This window comes from Tachyglossus aculeatus, chromosome X1 (assembly GCF_015852505.1).
Source record: "Tachyglossus aculeatus isolate mTacAcu1 chromosome X1, mTacAcu1.pri, whole genome shotgun sequence".
In the NCBI taxonomy this organism is placed as follows: Eukaryota; Metazoa; Chordata; class Mammalia; order Monotremata; family Tachyglossidae; genus Tachyglossus; species Tachyglossus aculeatus.
The window spans coordinates 87,843,009-87,849,683 of record NC_052101.1 but is presented as its reverse complement, the minus strand read 5'-3'; the positions used below and the strand labels follow the sequence as shown (position 1 = coordinate 87,849,683).

The following is a 6,675-nucleotide window of genomic DNA, read 5'->3' as shown; positions in this document are numbered from 1 at the left end:
ACTTCGGCTGCTGAGTCACCACGGCCCTGCCCCAGAGCCGGCCTCCGTCCCCGCCCTCCTCCCTGGGCCCTCCACCCCCTCCTTCCTCCCGAGGCTTTAATTGCGACCGCCCCCCGACCTGTGGCGGGAGGGGCTTGGAGACTGTCTTGATACATAGGCCTGCTAGCAGGTGAGCAGGCAAGGGCGCGTTTGGCACATAGGTGGACCAGAAAGGTGAGTCTAGATCTCCTGCTCCTTCCCCTCTCCCTCCCTGGTTCTGCCGGAAGAGGCACCTTGTTTGGGGGCTGTCTCCTCCCCCCTGCTACCTTCCTTCTCTACATTCTTCAGCCAGCTTTCCAAGCAGGGCCAGGACACATCCCCAGTTGGAGCTGGGGCATGGAGGGAGCTGGGGGTAACAGCCCCCGGGCAGCCTGGGTTGCCCCCTGAGAGCTATTTTGGGCCAGGGAGAGGGCCCTGGCTGGCTACCCCTAGGCTCCCCAGCTCTCATTCATTCAATCATATTTATTGAGCACTTACTGTGTGCAGAGCACTGTACTAAGTGCTTGGGAAGTACAAATCGACAACATATGGAGATGGACTTCTCCCTTCCCCCAACTCCCCAGGGGAGGCTGGGATGATGCCACAGGTGACCTGGAGCTGTGAAGGCCCAGCCCAACTCAGCCCACTGGTGGTGGTAGTGGTGGTGGTGGTGGCTCTCAGCCCAGGCCTGCACTGGCAATCTTCCCTAGTTTGGAGTGCAAGGGGCTAACGGATGGCCGGCGCCTAGGGCTGGCCCCTCCACAAGGCCCCATTGTCCCAGGAGGACAGGGACAGGGCCTGTGTCAATGGGCCCTTTATCCTCGCCTGTGGGCAGCCCAGCCAGGGAAACTCCCAACAGCCGAGGGCCCGTGGGCTGGGGCGTGCAGACTGTGGGATGGGGTCTCAGATTGCTAGGGGAAGAAGGGAGAGGGGCAGGGAAAGGAGTGGGACAGGACAGTGGGAAGAGACCGGAGAGAGTAGAGAGGAGAGTGGGAGGGATGGAAGAGAGGGTGCCCCCTCACCCTGGTACTCGGCCAACAAGGGCCCCTGCCTCTGGAGCTAGGGAAGTTCAGCTCCAAACCCCCTAGGGTGTCCCTGCTCAGAGGGGTCTGGACCAATCTGGGGAACCCAGACAAGCCTCCCGTCCACCTGTGGCTGCTGCTGAGGGCCCCTTGACTGCCGGGCCTGAAGTGGTGAATTGTCAACATTCCTGCGCAGAGGCTGTGGGGTGGGGTGTGCAAATGCCAGATGCCTGGACTGGCTCCAGAGTCTTCCGAAGAACTCTCAGGCAGGGTCTGTCCTGGGGCAAGTCACCCCAGGCTGGGCTGCAACCTCCCCGGGCTTGGTCTCATTCTGGGTAGCCCCTGTGGGTATCCAGAGGGCAGTTTGCAAGGTTCTTGGGGGAAGACCTTTATTTCTCTGGGCATCTTCAGGGGTCCCTGGAGTTGGTGCAGACTGGGGGGGCTCAGACCAAATTTTGGCTTCCAGAGACCAGCTGATCTTGACTGGCTAAAGGTTGGGCAATTGGGGTCCTCTAGGGCCCTTGGAGAACCAGCAGCATGGCAGGGGGGAGGGGAGGAACGATGATTCTAAGCAGTAGTAAGGAGGGTTGTTGTTCCTTCTCTCAGCCATAATACATTCCCCGCTTCCATCCCCAGACGGACTTTGACCCTTCCCAAGCCTATGACGCTATGCTCCAATAAGGAGCTGATGAGTGCCTGGCCTCTCCAGTACCCTGTGAAAACAGCTAGAAGGCTCCCTCGTTTAGGGAAGGGGGCTTGGCCAGGTTCCTCCCCATGGCTCAGAGAGCTGTCTGCCTGGGGAGCTGGATCTCGAAGCTGGGGACAGGAAGAGTAGCGGGGACTGGGGGAGGGGCGGTCTTGGAAGTCAGGGAAGCTCAAGAAGCCTCAAAGAGACCCCCAGGGCTAGGTGGGGGGTGGGGTCTGGCCTAAGGGCCAGGGGTTCTCTGACCAGAGGGAGAAGGACCTCTGAGTTAGTGGGAGGGAAGAGAGGAAAGACAAGAAGGGTTGAGGGGTAGGAGACAGGGAGGAAGCTGTACCTGGGCCTGATGGCTGAAGAGAATATCATTCAGCCAATCAATGGTAAATATACTGAGTGCTTACTGTGTGCAGGGCACTATAATAAGTGCCTGGGAGAGGGAGAGGACAATACAATAGTCAGTAGACATGATCCCTGCCCTTGAGGAGCTGACAGTCTAGTGGGGAAGTTTATAATCCAGGGGTGTGGGGAAAGGTGGGGTAGAATGGGAGTGACCCTCTGGGCGGCCCTTCTGAGTGTATGTCTGGCCCTCTAGGCTAGGGTCAGCAGGTAATCATTGTTCTGCCCCAGCCTTAGAGCCTGGATAAGGAGTCTTGTGGCTAGATGCGGTACAGAGACTGTGCCCTCCCCGAGGTTTGTATGGGCCCCCAAGCCCCATGGGTTTCTGGACCCCAAGTAGTGGAGTGTATCATCATCAACAGTATTTATTGAGGGCCAGCTGTGTCCTGAGCGCTCAGACTAGGTGCTTGGGAGTGTGCAGTTTAATGAAGACCATAGATGTCAATTGGCAAATATATAATTATTTCTAAAGAGTGAGAGATTGGATATAACTTACAATAAGTAACATTGTGCTTATTAATAATAAACACCATAGTTTTATATATAGGCATATGGCTAGGACAGTAGTGATGGTATTTATTGAGGGCCTACTGAACGCAGTGCACTATACTACATGCTTGAGAAGTACAACAGAAGCACAGGAAACAGTCCCCGCCCTCAAAAAGCATATGTACTGACAGGGGAGACAGCAGAGAAGCAGCATGGCCTAGTGGATAGAGTACGGGACTGGGAGTCAGAAGGTCATGGCTCTGCCACTTGTCTGCTGTGTGATCTTGGGTAAGTCACTTCACTTCTCTGTGCCTCAGTTACCTCATTGGTAAAATGGGGGTTAAGGCTATGAGCCTCATGTGGGACAGGGACTGTGTCCAACCTGATTACCTTGTATCGATCCCAATGCTTAAAACAGTGCTTAGCATATAGTAAGTGCTTAACAAATACCATAATAATAATAATAATAATTATCTAGTACAAATATTCCCATAAGTGCTAAGAATGGGTATAAATAAATACATCTGGCTTGTTGGAGCAGGTAGGATCTTAGGAGGGCTTTGATGGTAAGGAAGGGTGAGGACTGGTGGATTGGGAGAGAAAGGGGGTTCCTAGCCTTAGGGACAATGTGAGCGAGGGGTCGGCAAGGAGGTGGGCAAGCCGAGAGCAGGGTACAGCCGGGAGGAGTGAAGACAGCAAGTGGGTGAAGACAGCCAGTAAGGCCAAGATAGCTGGCAGGGGCCTTAAACCTGATGATATGGAATCTTGGCTGGATGTGGAGGGAGCCGGACAACCACTGGGGGATTTTGAGAAGGAGAGAAATGTGTGCCGAGCAACATTTCAGGAAGGTGTTCCGGGCAACAGTGGGGAACGTAGACTGAAGCAGGGAGAGTAATAACAATAATTGTGGTCTTTGTTGAGTGCTCACTTTGTTCATTCATTCATTCATTCAATCGTATTTATTGAGCGCTTACTGTGTGCAGAGCACTGTACTAAGCGCTTAGGAAATACAAGTTGGCAACATATAGAGACAGTCCCTACCCAGCAACGGGCTCACAGTCTAGAAGGGGGAGACAGACAACAAGACAAAACATGTGGACAGGTGTCAAGTCATCAGAACAAATAGAATTAAAGCTAAACGCACATCATTAACAAAGTAAATAAAATAGTAAATATGTACAAGTAAGAGCAATAAATCTGTACAACCATATATACAGGTGTTGTGGGGAGGGGAAGGAGGTAGGGTGGGGGGGATGGGGAGGAGGAGAGGAAAAAGGGGGCTCCATCTGGGAAGGCCTCTTGGAGGAGGTGAGCTCTCAGTAGGGCTTTAAAGGGAGGAAGAGAGCTAGCTTGGCGGATGTGTGGAGGGAGGGCATTCCCATCCAGGGGTCGACAGCGGGACAGGCAAGAATGAGGTACAGTGAGGTATGTTCCAGGCACTGTACTAAGCGCTGGGGTGGATACCAGCAAATCAGATAGGGAACAGTCCCTGTCCCATGTGGGGCTCACAGTCTCAATCCCCATTTTACAGATGAGGTAACTGAAGCACAGAGAAGTGAAGTGACTTGCCGAAGGTCACACAGAAGACAAGTGGTGGAGCCAGAATTAGAACGTAAGACCTTCTGACTCCCAGGCCTGTGTTCAGGAGAGGCCAGAGGCTGGGAGGTCAGCGAGGAGGCTGCTGTAATTCCAGTGGGGACAATGAGCATTTCAACCAAGGTGGCGGCTGTATGGGTAGGGAGGAAGTGGAGGAGCCACGAGACGTTTCTGAGGAAGAAATGGCAGGTTGGAGCAAGCTCCTTGTGTACAGGGAACATATCTACCAACTCTGTTGTCTTGCCCCCTCCCAAGCGCTTAGTACAGTGCTCTGCACCCAGTAAGTGCTCAATAAATACCACTAATTGATCATCATCAATGGTATTTATTGATTGACTGGGTGTGAGCGGAGAATGATAGGGAGGAATGGAGGATGATTCTAAGTCTGCTGGCTTTGGGCACGTGAGGATAGTGGTGGTGTCAATGGAGATGGGGAAGTTCATTCATTCAATCATTTATTGAGCGCTTACTGTGTGCAGAGCACTGTACTAAGTGCTTGGGAAGTACAAGTTGGCAACGTATAGAGACGGTCCCTACCCAACAACGGGCTCACAGTCTAGAAGGGGGAGACAGACAACAAAACAATACATGTGGACAGGTGTCAAGTCATCACAATAAATAGAAATAAAGCTAGATGCACATCATTAACAAAATAAATAGAATAGTAAATATGTACAAGTAAAATAGAGTAATAAATCTGTACAAACATATATACAGGTGCTGTGGGGAGGGGAAGGAGGTAGGGCGGGGGGGTGGGGAGGAGGAGAGGAAAAAGGGTGCTCAGTCTGGGAAGGCCTCCTGGAGGAGGTGAGCTCTCAGTAGGGCTTTGAAGGGAGGAAGAGAGCTAGCTTGGCGGATGTGCAGAGGGAGGGCATTCCAAACCAGGGGGAGGACGTGGGCCGGGGGTCGATGGCGGGACAGGCGAGAATGAGGTACCGTGAGGAGGTTAGTGGCAGAGGAGCAGAGGGTGCGGGCTGGGCTGTAGAAGGAGAGAAGGGAGGTGAGGTAGGATGGGGTGAGGTGATGGAGAGCCTTGAAGCCGAGAATGAGGAGTTTTTGCTTGATGTGTAGATTGACTGGCAGCCACTGGAGATTTTTGAGGAGGGAAGTAACATGCCCAGAGCGTTTCTGCACTAAGATGATCCAGGCAGCAGCGTGAAGTATAGACTGAAGTGGGGAGAGACAGGAGGATGGGAGATCGGAGAGGAGGCTGATGCAATAATCCAGTTGGGATAGGATAAATTAGGAGGTGAGCTGGTTTGGAAGGAAAGATGAGACTATAAACTAGATCCAGTTAATTAAGCCAAGCAGGGCTAAGGCCCTCAGCAAAATCCCCACACCGCCTGGGCCATGACAACTTCATAACCTGAGCCGCCAGCCTCCAGAGCCCCCGATGTTGGTGCCCATGGCACTGCAGTTTGTGTACAGGGATGCCCGGATAGCTAAGCCCTGAGCCCCAGATTAGACACACCCTGACTCGGGATCTGAGGAGCAGAAACATGAAGCCAACTTTCAAGTTGGTGTCTGGTGTGTCTGGGTCCCGAGGGTGTGGTTTCTCCATGACTGCAAAAAACCCAAGCATCCCACACATGGGGACCCAGCAAGGATCCTTAGACTTACAGGCTGCCGGGCCTTGTGGGAGCTGCCTGCAGACGTATGTTTGCTAATGAGTCGGGTGACTCCCGTTGCCCGACCACGTCCTGGCCCTGCGGGGGTGGGAGGGATGGATTGTGGATTGGCAGATGTCAGAAAGGGAAGCTGGGGTCTCTGGGGGCCCCCGCGTCCCAGCCACTGTCAGGCCCAGCTCACTGGGCTGCTCACTGAGAGAGAGAAGACCAGGCCTCACCAGCTGCTGCTCCTGGGGCTTGTGGGGAAGTAAGGGGGCAATCTTGGGGGCTGGGGAGAGGAGAATTGTTAGTACTAGCTCTGTGGAAGCTGGGGAAGGAGGATAGCAGCCATTGAAGGAGTAGAGGCAGCAGTGTTCTTGGTTTGGGGACAGAGGGTGGGAGAACCGAGGAAGTGAGTCAATTCTTTTCCTCCAGTGGTTCAGCTTCTCAGTTGAACGTGACTCTAGTAGATGCTGGTGGTGAGATATGCCACACTTCTCTCTCCTTCTCCTGCCTCCGCCCAGTCGGAAACATAATCCCAAGGCTCCTGGAGAAGTTGGGGCAAGAGCTTGGTGGCTTTCCAGTCTCTGCCACTGATTCAGCTGCCCTAGGCCTTATGAATGCAGAAATTAAGACTGCATTTCCCATCCTGTTCTCCCTTCCACCCCCGGCCACCCTCCACCCAGTGCCCCCAGATACCGGGTCAGCAAGAGGAGCAGAGTTCGACAATGTATGTGGCATGAGTAGTTCCCTGGGGCTGCTGCCAGCCCAGCTCCACCCAGCCCTAAAATAGGCGCCGCCGGCCCCAAGTGGTGGTAGTGATGTGGTGGGCAGGCTATTTTTAACA

The 6,675-nt window shown here is 53.7% G+C and overlaps 1 protein-coding gene across 1 annotated transcript in view; it reads left to right on the top strand.

Moving 5' to 3' along the window:
• Positions 1 to 200: 200 nt before the first annotated feature.
• SEMA3B (semaphorin 3B) overlaps positions 201 to 6,675 on the top strand; it is a 49,335-nt gene continuing 42,860 nt past the window's right edge. Inside the window, exon 1 of the mRNA XM_038772861.1 lies at positions 201 to 213. The gene's annotated coding sequence lies outside the window, so the exon portion shown is untranslated. The remainder of the gene's footprint in view (positions 214 to 6,675) is intronic.